The 13,947-nt window shown below is 47.2% G+C and overlaps 2 protein-coding genes across 3 annotated transcripts in view; one reads left to right on the top strand and one right to left on the bottom strand.

Annotated features, from left to right (window-relative positions):
* CCN6 (cellular communication network factor 6) overlaps positions 1-9,308 on the bottom strand; it is a 158,856-nt gene extending 149,548 nt beyond the window's left edge. The window contains exons 1-2 of the mRNA XM_078648561.1: positions 9,188-9,308; positions 8,978-9,079 (exon numbers count right to left, since the gene is read on the bottom strand). The gene's annotated coding sequence lies outside the window, so the exon portion shown is untranslated. The remainder of the gene's footprint in view (positions 1-8,977; positions 9,080-9,187) is intronic.
* Positions 3,372-13,947, top strand: part of LOC144763194 (protein unc-93 homolog A-like) — a 365,245-nt gene continuing 354,669 nt past the window's right edge. For both annotated transcript variants that reach the window (XM_078648560.1, XM_078648559.1), the window contains exon 1: positions 3,372-3,624. The gene's annotated coding sequence lies outside the window, so the exon portion shown is untranslated. The remainder of the gene's footprint in view (positions 3,625-13,947) is intronic.

Here is a 13,947-nt window from a genome sequence, read left to right as displayed (position 1 = left end):
AATTTGGATCCATATGTATCAATTGGTTGCAACAAGAATTCCATGTGCATACCATTGTGAACTTACGGCTCTCTAGTTGGGATGGCTGCTCATTCAGAAAAAAGAATAGGTCCCTGCTGCGGTGGCAACTTCATGTGGAGGATCCAGTGTTTCAGGGGACTACTGCCAACTCTCACTGAAATGTTACAAAAATCAAAACTTTATTTTTAAAAGCAGCCTAATTTCCTGTAAGAAAAATGGGCTGCTTAAGAAAAATAAATGTGAAAAGTGTTGTGTGGCGTTTTACGCTCCGAGTGAATTTTCCCGATTCATGCCCTTATATAGGTGCAATTCACATTGCCGTTATATAGAAATCAAGCCCTTATTTGGGCATAGCCCATGCTACCCAAATACAGGCATGGCTACTTCCACCCGTACCAAACGTCACAACGACTTCTTGGAAAACCAGCTTAAGCAGTCAGGGACTTCCCTTTGCTGGAATATTGATTTGTCCAAGAACTCAGTTACTTTACAAAGAACAACCATTCCCTAGGGCACAGCTTTCCAAACTTTTCATGTTGGTGACACACTTTTTGGAGATGCATTATTTTGGGACACAGTAAGGCAGTGTAGCGAGCGATCGTAGTGAGCGAGCCCGAACCACCTAAGTGGGTTCGGGGGGTTCCTACTCACTCTGTCTGTCTCCCTCTCTGTCTCCCTCTCTCTGTCTCCCTTCCTCTCCCTCTGTCTCCCTCCCTCTCCCTCTGTCTGTCTACCTCCCTCTGGCTCTCTGTATGTCTCGCTCCCTGTCGCCCTCCTCCCTCTGTCTGTCTCCCTCTGTCTCCCGCTCTCTGTCTCCCTCTCTATGTCTCCCTCTGTTTCCGTCCCTCTGTCTCTGTTCCTCTTTCTCCCTCCCTCTGTCACCCTCTCTTTCTCCCTCTCCCTCTGTCTCCCTCTCCCTATGTCTCCCTCTGTCTCCCTCTCTGTCTTCCTCTGTCTCCCTCCCTCTTTCACCCTCCCTTTCCTTCCCTGTCTCCCCCTGTCTCCCACTGCCTCCCTCCCTCTGTCTGTCTACCTCCCTCTGTCTCTCTCTCTGTCTTGCTCCCTCTATCTCCCTCCCTCTGTTGCCCTCCTCCCTCTGTCTCCCTCCCTCTGTCTGACGCCCTCTGTCTCCCGCTCTGTCTCCTTCTGTTTATGTTCCTCTGTCTCCTTCCCTCTGTCTCCCTCCCTCTGTCTCCCTCCCTCTGCCTCCCTCCCTCTCGCTCTCTCTCTCCCTCTGTCTCCCTCTCCCTCTGCCTGTCTCCCTCTGTCTCCCTCCCTCTATCTCCCTTTCTCTCTCTCCCTCTCCCCCTCTCCCCCCTCTCTCTCTCTCTCTGTCTGTCTCCCTCTCCTTCCCTCTGTCTTCCCCCTGACTGTCTCCTTCTGTCTCCCTCTCTCTCTGTTCCCCTCTCTCTCTGTTTCCCTCTCTCTCTATCTCCCTCTCTCAGTCACCCTCTGTCTCCCTTTCTCTCTCTCTCTCTGTCTCCGTCTCCCTTTCTTTCTCTCTGTCTCAGTCCCTGCCTCTATCTGTCTGTCTGTCCCTGTCTGACCCTGTCTGTCCCTGTCTCTCTCTCTGACTGTCAGTCTCTGCCTCTATCTGTCTGTTCCTGTCTCTGTCTGTCTCTGTCTTCCTACCTCTCTCTGTGTCGCTGTCTGTCTCCCTCTGTCTCCCTCCCTCTATCTCCCTCCCTCTCTCCCTCTGCCCCTCTCTCTCTCTCTCTCTGTCTGTCTCCCTCTCCTTTCCTCTGTCTTCCCCCTGACTGTCTTTCTTCTGTCTCCGTCTCTCTCTGTTCCCCTCTCTCTCTTTCTCCTTCTCTCTCCCTCTGTCTCCCTCTCCCTCTGTCTCCCTCTCCCTCTGTCTGTCTCCCTCTGTCTCCCTCCTTCTATCTCCCTCCCTCTCTCTGCCTCTCCCCCTCTCTCTCTCTCTCTCTCTGTCTCTCTCTCCTTCCCTCTGCCTTCCCCCTGACTGTCTCCTTCTGTCTCCCTCTCTCTCTGTTCCCCTCTCTCTCTGTCTCCCTCTGTCTCCCTCTCTCTCTGTCTCCCTCCCTCAGTCACCCTCTGTCTTCTCTCTCTCTCCCTCTGTCTCCTTCTCTCTCTCTCTGTCTCCGTCTCTGCCTCTATCTGTCTGTCTGTTCCTGTCTCTGTCTGTCTCTGTCTTCCTACGTCTTTCTGTCTCGCTCTCTGTCTCCCTTCCTCTCTCTCTCTCTCTCTGTCTCCTTCCCTCTCTCTATCTCTCTCCCTCTCCCTCTCTGTCTCCCTTTGTCTCACTCACTCTGTCTCTCTCTCTCTCTCTCTCTCTCTCCCTCCCTCTCTCTGTCTTCCTCCCTCTCTCTCTGTCTCCCTCCTGTTTCCCTCTATCTGCCTCCATCCCTCTACCACCCTCCTCCCTCTGTTGCCCTCCTCCCTCTGTCTGTCTGTCTGGCTGTCTCCCTCTGTCTGTCACCCTCTGTCTCCGTCCCTCTGTCTCCCTCTCTCTCTATCTCCCTCCGTCTCCCTCTGTCTGTCTCCCTTTCTCTCCCTCTGTCTGTCTACCTCTCTCTCTCTCTCTCTCTCCCTCTGTCTCCCTCTGTCTGTCTCCCTCTCTCTCTCTCTCCCTCTGTCTGTCTCTCTCTCTCCCTCTGTCTGTCCACCTCTTTCTCTCTCCCTCTGTCTCCCCTGTCTGTCTCCCTCTCTCTCTCCACCTCTGTCTGTCTCCTCTCTATCTCTTCATCTGTCTCCCTCTGCCTGTCTCCCTCTGTCTCCCTCTCTCTCTCTCTCTGTCTCCCTCTCTCTCTGTCTTCCTCCCTCTCTGTCTTCCTCCTTCTGTCTCCCTCTCTCTCTGTCTCCCTCTCTCTCTCTGTCTGTCGCCCACTCTCTCTCTCTGTCTCCCTCTCTCTCCCTCTCTGTCTCCCTCTCTCTATCTCCCTCCCTCTGTCTCCCTCTATCTTCCTCCCTCTGTATTCCTCCCTCTATCTCCCTCTGTCTGTCTCCCACAGTCCCCTCACCCCGCGAGTTTCAGCCTGGGCAGAGACAGCTTCCTGGACAGACACACACAGCTGCACCCCAGTATTTCGCAGGTCTTTAAAAGACCATTTAATGCTTTGTTGTGAATCTGCCGGCCCCAATAGAGTAGAGTGTCAGGGAGTCCGCGCTGCTGCAGTGGTGTTTGCTGACACTCTTTCGAAGGAATGCCTATTAATTACCAGCAGTTATGTGCTAAGTGCCCATTAATACCAGTGTCATCCCCCGACACACCCACCTTTTGCAGGCGACCCAGTACTGTGTCGGGACACACAGTTTGGAAAGCTCTGCCCTAGGGGTTCTTTCTTAACGTTCATATGCCAGAGTTTACGTCAAACTATGGCATTCCTAAACACTTTCAGGATATATATACCTTCACTTGCTATAGAAAGATACGGTGGTTCGGAGCAGTTCGAAGACCTACTTGCCCGACGCAGCTCGCTACAGCAAGTGCAGAAGGAAGCCGAATCTCCAGGTGACGCACTGATCAGGAAGCTGATTTCTCCTGCCTAAAATCCAGCTCCAGTGTTACCGTCTCCCCTTGCAGTGTGTTGGGAAATCGAGCCCCGAGACAGAGATACCAGACCTCCTTCATTCTAAACCAAGGTATGGAGCTGATTAGAACCTAGAGAAACCATTGGTAGATTCTTGGCAAAAGAACTAAAACTTATGCTACACAATACTTACTTCTTCCCTCGTACTAGACTTCGGTTAGGTACATTGGGGTAGGCGTGTTTTAGAAGCACCGGTTGAGTATTTTAGTCTATGGTATTTATGTATGTATTTTTATATGGCTTAGAAACCATACAATGCTCTTACAGTATTATTTCATATTACTGTTTACGCTGTACGCATTATACTTTGAAGTCTGCATAACGATTGTAGCAGTTCACCTCTCTTGCATGAGAAAGAAGACTATTCAATAAACCTTTTATTGAAAACGCCCGCCTCACTATTTCTCTGTAACTCTGTAGAAACGAAGCATGCACGATCGACTAAGTGAAATACTTATCTATTGTTTCGCGACTCTGAGAGATATATTCTTATTCTTGGGAAACAAAGTTGTCATGTTTATGTGGTTGTCAGAAACTAATCCCTTCTTGTGTATTCGAGAACGTTTCTAGTGACCTCTGAGTTAGCTTACACACACACAATTAAGTTTAGTATATTCGATAGAGACCTAGTTGACCTCGGTCCTATGTCTAATCTTTAAAATATATTATTCCAATGCGCAGAGCCTATTGGGAGTATAGGAACTACACTACAAAAGCAATCACAGAAATTGTGGTCTGGTGACCCTTGCAGGCCACTATCCCTGTGGCTGTAGCCAGTCATAGTGGGTCGTAAATTGCAATCTGATTAATTCATATTCATTAGCCATGTCTGTCTGCAACCCACTATGATTCAGTATTTTGCAAACCAACTTATAGTTATATTGATCGATTTGCAAAAAATTATACAGGTCACAAAAAGAAGGCACAATTTGCAAATTTGCAAAACATTTTGCGATCTTTATCTTTGTACATCTGTCCACACCCCCACCCGCTATTTGATCAACAAAATTAGGTTTGCTAGGGTTATTTGCAGGTTTACTGGCCCGATATATTCAGTGGCTTATAGCAGAGTCCTTAAGAACAAATTCCTTCCAGCCATTTTGCTCACAGCAAATACACTTTCAGCTGTAGGATGTCTGAAAATCCTCTCTCCCCATTGTATTCACAATATTTATTAAATCACTTAATTATACAATTATTTATAACTGCATCATAACTTAATTAGTACCTTCCAAAGTCTCATCAAAAATCTGTCTTTGTTCTGATGATGTCCTGAAATGTATTTAGTCACCAGGGTATCCATCACACCCAGTGACCATGGACTAATGGCAGGGTGTAAGCTATGCAACCAAATGTGTAAAATATGAAGGAGTTACATTAATTACTGAAGGCATGTGTATGTTTGACTCCATCTGTTATTCAGTTTAAATGGAAATTACATTTTCTCGGAAACAATGAAGTGTATACCCTTTTTTAGTGACTAGCAGTATTAATTTGTTTAAAATTACCACCCTTCGAGAGTCCATTTTCCTTCCTTAGCGTCTTATGTAACTGTTTTTCCATGTCATTTATCAATTTTTTTCCTTATGGAAGAGTAAGTGATCATTAAGGCACCTTCAGTTACATCGGCCCTAAAAGGTTTTAAATTACATTATCAATTAGTCAGAGCAGAACACCTTTTATGTGATTATGGAGACTTTCCTTTCGGAAAGCAACTCTTCTCTTGTCATACAGGCTTAGGCAGCTGGGTTAACACTCATTCATGTTAAAGAGAACTTTTTACTTCTATCAGTAAACATATATTTTTTTATTATACTAAGTTTACAGGCTCAGGCCTCAGACAGCAGACTACTTTAATGTTTTAGTAATGTCTAAAAAATCTATCAGCATAAATCACAAAAAGCACATGCAATAACAGCTTTAGCTCTAGCAGCAAGTGTCTTCTGGCACCAAGTAAAAGCTATCAGCTATTATGTGACTAACAGTTTAAATGTGGGAGTCCAAATGGGAATCTAAAAGTAAATGGAAGGTAAACATGAAGGACTAAGCTTTGCACTTTCTAAACAAGCTCTGGCAAAGCCAAACACGTCTCGCCCACGAGAGATATATGCTGTGCAAGTTTTCAGCTATACTGTACAGTCACTCAGCTGCTGTGCAGCATGATTGATAGTTATTGTTAGAACTGGGTGTCTCTAGTTGGCAATGGTATACACCTTTGTCCAAAAAGGGACCCTTGATTCTAGTCAGGGAAAGGGGATTACACTCCTGAATAACCCCTGCTCACCCCCTTGGTAGCTTGGCACGAGCAGACAGGCTTATTTCAGAAGCAGTGTGTTAAGCATTTGTGGACACATACAGTAACACAGTGAAAACACTACAAATGGACACCACACAGGTTGTAGAAAAATAAGTATTCTTTATATAGACTTAACACAAGACCATAAACAACAAAAAATCCACAATACTGTGTTCAAAATAGACTTAAGATGGTAGAAGTAACTTAGTTCAAGTTGATGATAAATGCAACACATTTCTCACAAAAGTACCTAGATGCATAACACAAAACAAACAAAAGGTTTGCAGGGAGGGTGATGCGTCAGTTCCTTCTTCGGGGGGGGGGCAATGCGTCGCTCCTCAGAGCTTGCGCAGAGTAGTGGATGCATCTTGTTCCTTACCGATCAGGAGGTGATGTGTTGATTCTCGTACTGCGTTCTGGTTACCATGCGGCAAGATGGTGCCTCGATGCCATGCGACAATCCGGTACAATGCGATGAGATGGCGCCCTTGATGCAATGCGACAACGTGATGATGATGCGTGCATGCCTGACTGCCGTGCGACGAACTCTGTAACTTTGGAGCAGCGACAAGCCCTGCAACACGCTTCTCCGGTGATGTGACGGTGACCCTTGCGGTGGCGACGCGCTTCTCCGGTGATGCGATGGCAAACAGCTGCGACAGCCACACGCTTCTTCTCGTTGAGTCGAGCTTCCAGCTCCCAGCGACATGCAGGTTTCTGCAGACCAAATTCCCAGCAAGGAAATTCAGGGGGGAGCTGGTGGTGAAGTCTTTTAGCCCTGAGACTTCAGCAGGAAGCAAGCACGAGTTCAAGCCCTTGGAGAAATATTCTGCAAGATGATGAAAGGTCCTTAAAAGTGCCTTCTCCTTTCCTTGGCAATGCAGACACCACTGCAAGCCAAGCCAGCAAACAGCACACTGGCAGAGGGGCAGTCCAAACTCCTGCAGCTTCCTTGGTTCTTCTTCTTGGCAAAGGTTTGTCTTGTTGTTTCAGAAGTGATCAAAAGTCTTGGGGCCTGGGTCCCCATATTAATACTACTATTCTCTTTATTCTCTGAAGGCAGAGGGTCCTGTACTTATTCAAACCAGTTCTGGGTGTATTCTGCCAGTGCACACCTTCTTCCTTTGTCAGTGTGGGCCAGGGTCCTCAGACACACCACAGGAGGTCGAGCCAGCATTGTGGAAGGCAGGCACAGTCCTATTGGACCAGCCTTCCACAATGCTGGCTCAGTCCTATTCAGACCCAGGTGCTACTCCTCCCACCAATCTAAATGCAGAACTATTCAGCCCTGTGCTGACTCACCCTGTCTCCTGGAGCCCCCCTGCCCCTGTCACTCACAAAACCAGACATACAACACACAATCTAGCAGAGGCAGGCTGGATGGTTAGGCAAAAAATACCTACTTTCTAAAAGTGGTATTTTCAAACACAGAATGTTAAAACCAACTTCACTAAAATATGTATTTTATCATTCTGAGTTCAGGCCTACTAAATTAGTTTTTCTACCATGTTCCTTCAGTTAGGATTATAGGATGTTATGATCAAACTGCCCATTCTGGCCCATGGGGACAGGTAGGTACTAGGAGCACTCCCTTGTGGTCTATCTATTCATTCCAGTAAGGACTCACTCACTACTGGGCTCAGAAATACATTACATCACATCAGTGACACTTAACAACTGAAATCTGCTTTTCATTTCTTTTATTATTTAATTTCTTTATATACTGTATAAAGTTTCATTTATTCCTCTTTTTCAATTAAAAAAAAAACCTTTTTCTAAAAGTGTATATATCACAGAAAACAACATTAATCCTGTTATCACATCAGGTATGCATAACACATTTTTACATATATAGAATTACTTAACAAAACTAGGACCCTGGAGACATCATATAAATACACCAATTTCACACAATTCATTCAAACACATTCAAACTCACACAGCCTACATACAAAGTGCATCTGAATAAGGGGGAGATTATAGATGAAAAAAACGAGGATCTCCTCGACCAAATTAGATCTGAACCAATGGTCAACGCGTGTTTTGGCGGTGTATGAAGAGGAGTTCAACCACCTTCATCAGGACCTATCCAGATAACCACGTAATTCTCACAGCACCCAGGGAAACTGAAACAATATTAAAAGTGTCACTGTTAAGAGCCCATAACAAGTCTTTTCTAATATTGATTGGACCAAGATATCCAAAAGAAAACCACTTTTTCTCAAGGAGCACATTATAGAACTCGCAGACAAAAGAACCCAAACCACCATGTTCTCTCAGCCCCAATACTCACCAATGAGGGTGTCGAGATCATAGTATCCAACAATGAATAGATTATGTACAAAAGGAGGAAAAAAGAAGAAAAGTGGGAAAAGGAACACCCACTCTATCCACCAGTGTATAATCTAATAATACCTTAGAGACCCTTCAGCGAGATGTAATAGATTACTAAACTACAAAGAAAAGTGTAGTAGACCCTATCCCCTATATTATTCAAATATAACCTATAAAGTTAATGTAAATGTATACTTGTAAATGTATACTTGTAAAGCGCACTGTTACTCCATCTCGGAGGGTCCTGGCGCTGTATACCGCTGGGGAACCCATCCTGGCTTTTCCCTGTGAGATGGTCCCTCCTGGGCACCCCCAAGGTGAAACCAGGCATCCCCGGCGCTGAATGGGGCCGTTGTGGAGATTAAGCAAGCTATTGCCCAGAGTTGCAGAGTGGGACTCATGGTTAGCTTAGGCACCTAGGCGAGAATTATCGAGTCCGCGGACATTGACCCAAGACCCTGCCACGACGGGGATTGAACCCTGGTCCCGGGCTGACCTCTACTTCAGGGTCTGCCGCTTCTAACCAGTGAGCCACACTTCTCCACAAATTAATAATTAATGATTATATATGTATAAATCCTTACAAAAAAAGAGAGAAAAATTACAAGGCCAATAGCCATCAGCCAATCGTTGCACTTGGACATAAGAACACTTGTCTGTTTTCTAGATAGACGACATTCAATCTGTGTAGACAGACAATTTAATAAGCATAAGCGCTAGAGTCAAAGGGAACTCCAGATGAATATTAGACAGTTTCCGCCAGAGCTGACCTTACCTAATGTGATTATTCTCATACTGCTCAACTCATCATATATTCATATTTTTTTCTTTTCCTTCCTTCTCACCAAAGAACCATGCCCAGCAGGGACAGTATATTCTAGGCAGAGAGAGACATTTTAATAACACTCTAGTAAGTATCCAAACGGTAAACTAAAAGCCAAAAATGACAGAAAATTGCAAACTACATCATTAAAAAGGTACGAACCGGAGAAAGATGAATCAGTAGGGGTCTACATAGAGACCTTAATTTTTGCTCTTCTCCATCAGTCAGGCATCCAGATTTTGATTCTTCAAAGGGTGCAATTACTTCTTTATGCAGGGCAACTTCCTCGCTAAAATAAAGGTAAACATGAGTTCCTAAAGATCTCGTAAGGAAACTCACTCCCTGCACTCTCATAGTCAATGACTCCTAGGCATTGTTAAAATTAATGGCCAAGCGGAATCTTGAACTTGCCTCATAGCCGCTGCTGTTCACAAGATACCCGTTCATTCAGGAGTATGTATTAGCTCTTGTCATAGTTGTGCCTACATTAACCAGTCTATCATTAATACGTGTAGGCACACATACAGTGCCTCCCGCAATGATTAGATGTATAGACGGGAGCCCAGGTCAAGTTCCTCGCGTTATTCCCACATCGTAACTCTAATAACAATGAGCCCGCCACATATTTACAAAAAGGACATAGCATGACGATATTATCGACATCTGGTAACTCGTGCAATGCTTGTGTATATAAACTAGAGCCCAGGTCAAGTTCCTTGCATTATTCCCAAATCATGGCTGATAGTAATGAAAGCGGCCACATATTTACAAAAGGGACACGGCGTAAAGATTTTATCGACATACGGTGGTTGTGAGTACATATGGAACCACACGTATATTACGCTCAATCTGGTTACACTAAAAAAAGCATATATAACTATACAGGGGAAACAATATATGGCATAGCTCCTATATCGCCGACTTCCAGTATGCTCACCTTTAGCAGGAAGGTAGTTCTAAAATCTCAGGACGCCCACATCTCTCTGGCAGTACCACGATCAGCAAAAAGACCGCATCCTATAAATAATCTTCCCCTGATTGAAAAACGGCGCAAAAGTTGAAAACAACGCGTCGCATTCATCACTAGAGAAATAGGACTAATGCATGTCAAAGACAGGGGCGCCATATTGTAAAGTACACAATGATCCCTGTGTTTAGTGCCCCATAAACAACAAACAGCAATATTGGTGCAAACATCGAAAGATGATGTTAAACAAGTAGATTCATGTTTCATTTAGACAGTGAAGCCTATTCGCAAACCAAATAACAATCTGATTTCTTCATAAGTCAGGTTTTTAAAGTTTCAAGTCAACCAAGCCATTCAAACACTTGTCTCCTATGTACCTTTCCCTGATATCAACAAAGGGAATAGATTCTGTGTTGGAAAAAACAACAAAAAAAACAACAAGCCTGCACAGAACAACCTTTATCTATGTCCTATAAGGAGCTGTATATATGACGCTCGTGTACGAATCTATTTAAACTCTCATAATACGCTCCATTATTATACCCATAAGACCATTCAGGACGGTCCCAACAGAGGATCTGTGAAAGGCGCCTGGTAACTGGCACATCAGAAATAACGCTGTCATTTAGATCACCAGAAAGATGACTTTATTTTCTGTGCTCCTCAGCTTTTACGGAAACAGATAGTTTCGGACACCACAAGAAAACGTATTGTGTGGGGCAGATACCAATAAAGGCATAATCAAGACTAAGTAATATGCCATACTATATCTTCATTTAAACCATCCCTCACACTATTTAAATGAAAAATCCAAAATGTTCTCGTTTCTTGCGTGTAATTTTTGCTGATTGGCCTGCCTTACTCAGGACTTTTTCTATAATACACCTCACAACTCTCTCTGAATGCTGTTTATCCAAGAATTGCTGTACTAATGGTTCCGTACACTTACCTGTCTTAATTGCTGATTTATGCTTGCTGAATCTTAGGCGGAAGTCACGTCCAGTCTCACCAATGTAGGCCAAACCGCATGGGCAGAACAAAATATAAATAATATAGCTGCTCCTGCAGTTTGTGAGATGCCTGAGTTTGACAGTCTTCTCCTTGTAACTAAAGGATTCAGTGACTATTGCTGCATCACAGGCATGGCATGCCCCACATTTATGATTCCCTAAAATCAAAGGTAATCCAGTGATGGTAGTCTGAGGCTGAATGTTAGGGGCTTTCTGTCTTGTATGGACTAGGAGGTATTTTAGATTGCGATTCCTCCTATATGCCACCAATGGCTGCTTAAGTTGGGTCCCATTTTCATCTGTGTTCAAAATCCTCCAATTCTTAATAATCACATTCTTTATTTTGTAGTTTAATAAAGAATGGTTGATGACACATGTAATCTGATCCCGTGGTACACGATTAGCGCCTTGTAAGAGAGCATCACGGTTATATTATTTCGCTCTTTTATAGGCATGTCTTACAAGACGATGTGATAGCCACGATCTAGTAATCATTTTTTCAGGGCATCTCCATGTTTATGGAAATCAACCATGTTCGTACAGTTACGTCGAACACGGAGGAACTCCCCAAAGGGGATTGAATCCTTTTGGCAGGTTGGATGAAAGCCCTGCTTGGAGTCAAAGTTTGCTGTAAATTTCAAATTCTTGTCACTAGCATTAAGTCAGAGAATTAACAGCCTGATTCATGTACGGGCCGTTTTGCGTGTCCCTAATAGCGATTAATAGCGACTCGCTATTGAGGAAACGCAAAACGGCATTCATGTACTTTTCGGGGAAAAAATAGCGACTCGCACGCGGGCGCTAAAGCCGTTAGCGACCTACAAAAAACGCAGAAAAATCGCTATTTCCGGCTACCTGCGATCGGGATAGCGACTCGCAATCCTGATCGCACGGGATAGCGACTCGCAATCCTGATCGCACGGGATAGCGACTCGCAATCCCGTGCGATCGGGAATGCGAGTCGCAATCTCGCGGGATCTGGAAAACGGGAAGACGCATTACGAGCACCGTGATGACATCACAACCAGGAAGCAGCCAAATCCCACCCCCAAACAACACAGTGACGCTATCAGTCGAGTGTTCACGACCGAAAGCTGCCGCTAAACCGCCGTTAGCGACTCCCAACCCCGCCGAAATAGCGACCGCCATGTCCGACGAACCCCAGCCAGGCCCCAGCAACAGCGCTGGCCGCAAGCGCAAACTGAAATTCTCCGAACAGGAACTGGAGAACCTTATAGAAGGGGTGGTGGCCAACCACGACCAGCTGTTTGGTGCCAACTCCCGGAGGGTCCCAGAGCAGGAGAAGAGGAGGATCTGGGTGGGGATTGCCTCCAGCGTCAACTCTGTGGGCGTTGCGGACAGGTCCCTGGAGGAGCTTAAAAAGCGGTGGTACGACCTCCGAGGTCGTACCAAGGAGAGGGTGGCGGAGCGCCTTGGTGAGGCATCAGGCACCGGAGGTGGTGGACCGACTGTCCCACCCAACACCCCCCTGGAGGACCAGGTAGAGGACACCTTGGAGAGGGAGGCGTGTGTTGGCATGACCCCTCTGGACTCCTCCCGCCCCACCCAAGACACCCAAGGTAAGTGGCATGCGACTGCGACCCTGTCCCCTATGACCGCCCCTGACCAAATAGGCTCACTCATTGGCCCTTAGTCATGCCTATGTTGTGCATCAGGAAATGCCCTGAAGCATTGTGGGAGACGTAGTATGTCCACAATGTAGTAGTACCACAATGCGGCCAGAAAGGTTCCAAAGTGCGCAAAGACACAGCCACCCAGGGAATGACACCCAGCATGCATGTAACATCTGCACGTCTGACTGTCACATGCACCTAATGAGTATCCACTTACCCTCACAGGTGCGGGTGATAGCAGTGACAGCGAGAGGCTGCTGATCGATGAGGAGGCCCAGGAGGAGGAATCCCTACCTGATACCCAGCCACCAGCCCCTGCGGCAGCGCCAACACCAGCAGCCAGGCCCCCCACCTTACCTGCTGCAACACCTGCAGGCCCACCGGCTGCCAAGGCCAGGCCCCCCGCCTCTGCTGCTGCAACATCTGCAGGCCCACCGGCTGCCAAGGCCAGGCCCCCCGCCTCTGCTGCAGCAACATCTGCAGGCCCACCGGCTGCCAAGGCCAGGCCCCCCGCCTCTGCTGCAGCAACATCTGCAGGCCCACCGGCTGCCAAGGCCAGGCCCCCCGCCTTTGCTGCTGCAACATCTGCAGGCCCACCGGCTGCCAAGGCCAGGCCCCCCGCCTCTGCTGCTGCAACACCTGCAGGCCCACCGGCTGCCAGAGCCAGGCACCCCACCAATGTGCCTCCAGTGCCTGCCGCACCTGCAACACCAGCTGCTACAACACCTGCAGCACGTCCAATAAGATCTGGGCCAGCCACATCCGCTACACAGCGGCCCAACAGCAGGCGGGGCAATGGGCATCTCCATGCCTGCATGAGCGTGGAGCGGCGCATGCTCCGCATACACCAGCGCCAGTCCCAGCAGCAAGGAGCCATCCAGCTCCAGCTGCATAAGATAGGCCGCAATGTGGCGGGAGTCGGCGAGAGGATGGACCGCATGACGGCGGCCATGGACCGCATGACGTCGGCTATGGAGGACAACACTGCAGCGCTGGTGAAGCACCGCAGTGTTGCAAGCAGGCGCCACCACCAACTGCTGAGCCGGCTGTCCACCTATAGTCGCTCCAATTATGTCTCGGCAAATGCCACCACCCAGCTTGCGCGGCGCTCGTTGACCCAGCAGCACCAACTGGTCCAGTGCTGCGAGGACATTACCCGGGTGCTGGAGCACTTGACCACCGCCGTCACGGCACTGCATGCACCTGTGCTACCGGCCATTGTGGGGGGAGATGATGCGAGTGAGGGTGCCTCCAGTGTCAGCAGCCACTCTGCCACGCAGGCCCCCCCACCTAGGCGCAGCACCAGGGCTA

Source organism: Lissotriton helveticus, chromosome 6, assembly GCF_964261635.1.
Source record: "Lissotriton helveticus chromosome 6, aLisHel1.1, whole genome shotgun sequence".
Classification (NCBI taxonomy): Eukaryota; Metazoa; Chordata; class Amphibia; order Caudata; family Salamandridae; genus Lissotriton; species Lissotriton helveticus.
Note: the sequence above shows the minus strand (reverse complement) of the source record. Positions and strands in the feature narration are given on the sequence as shown.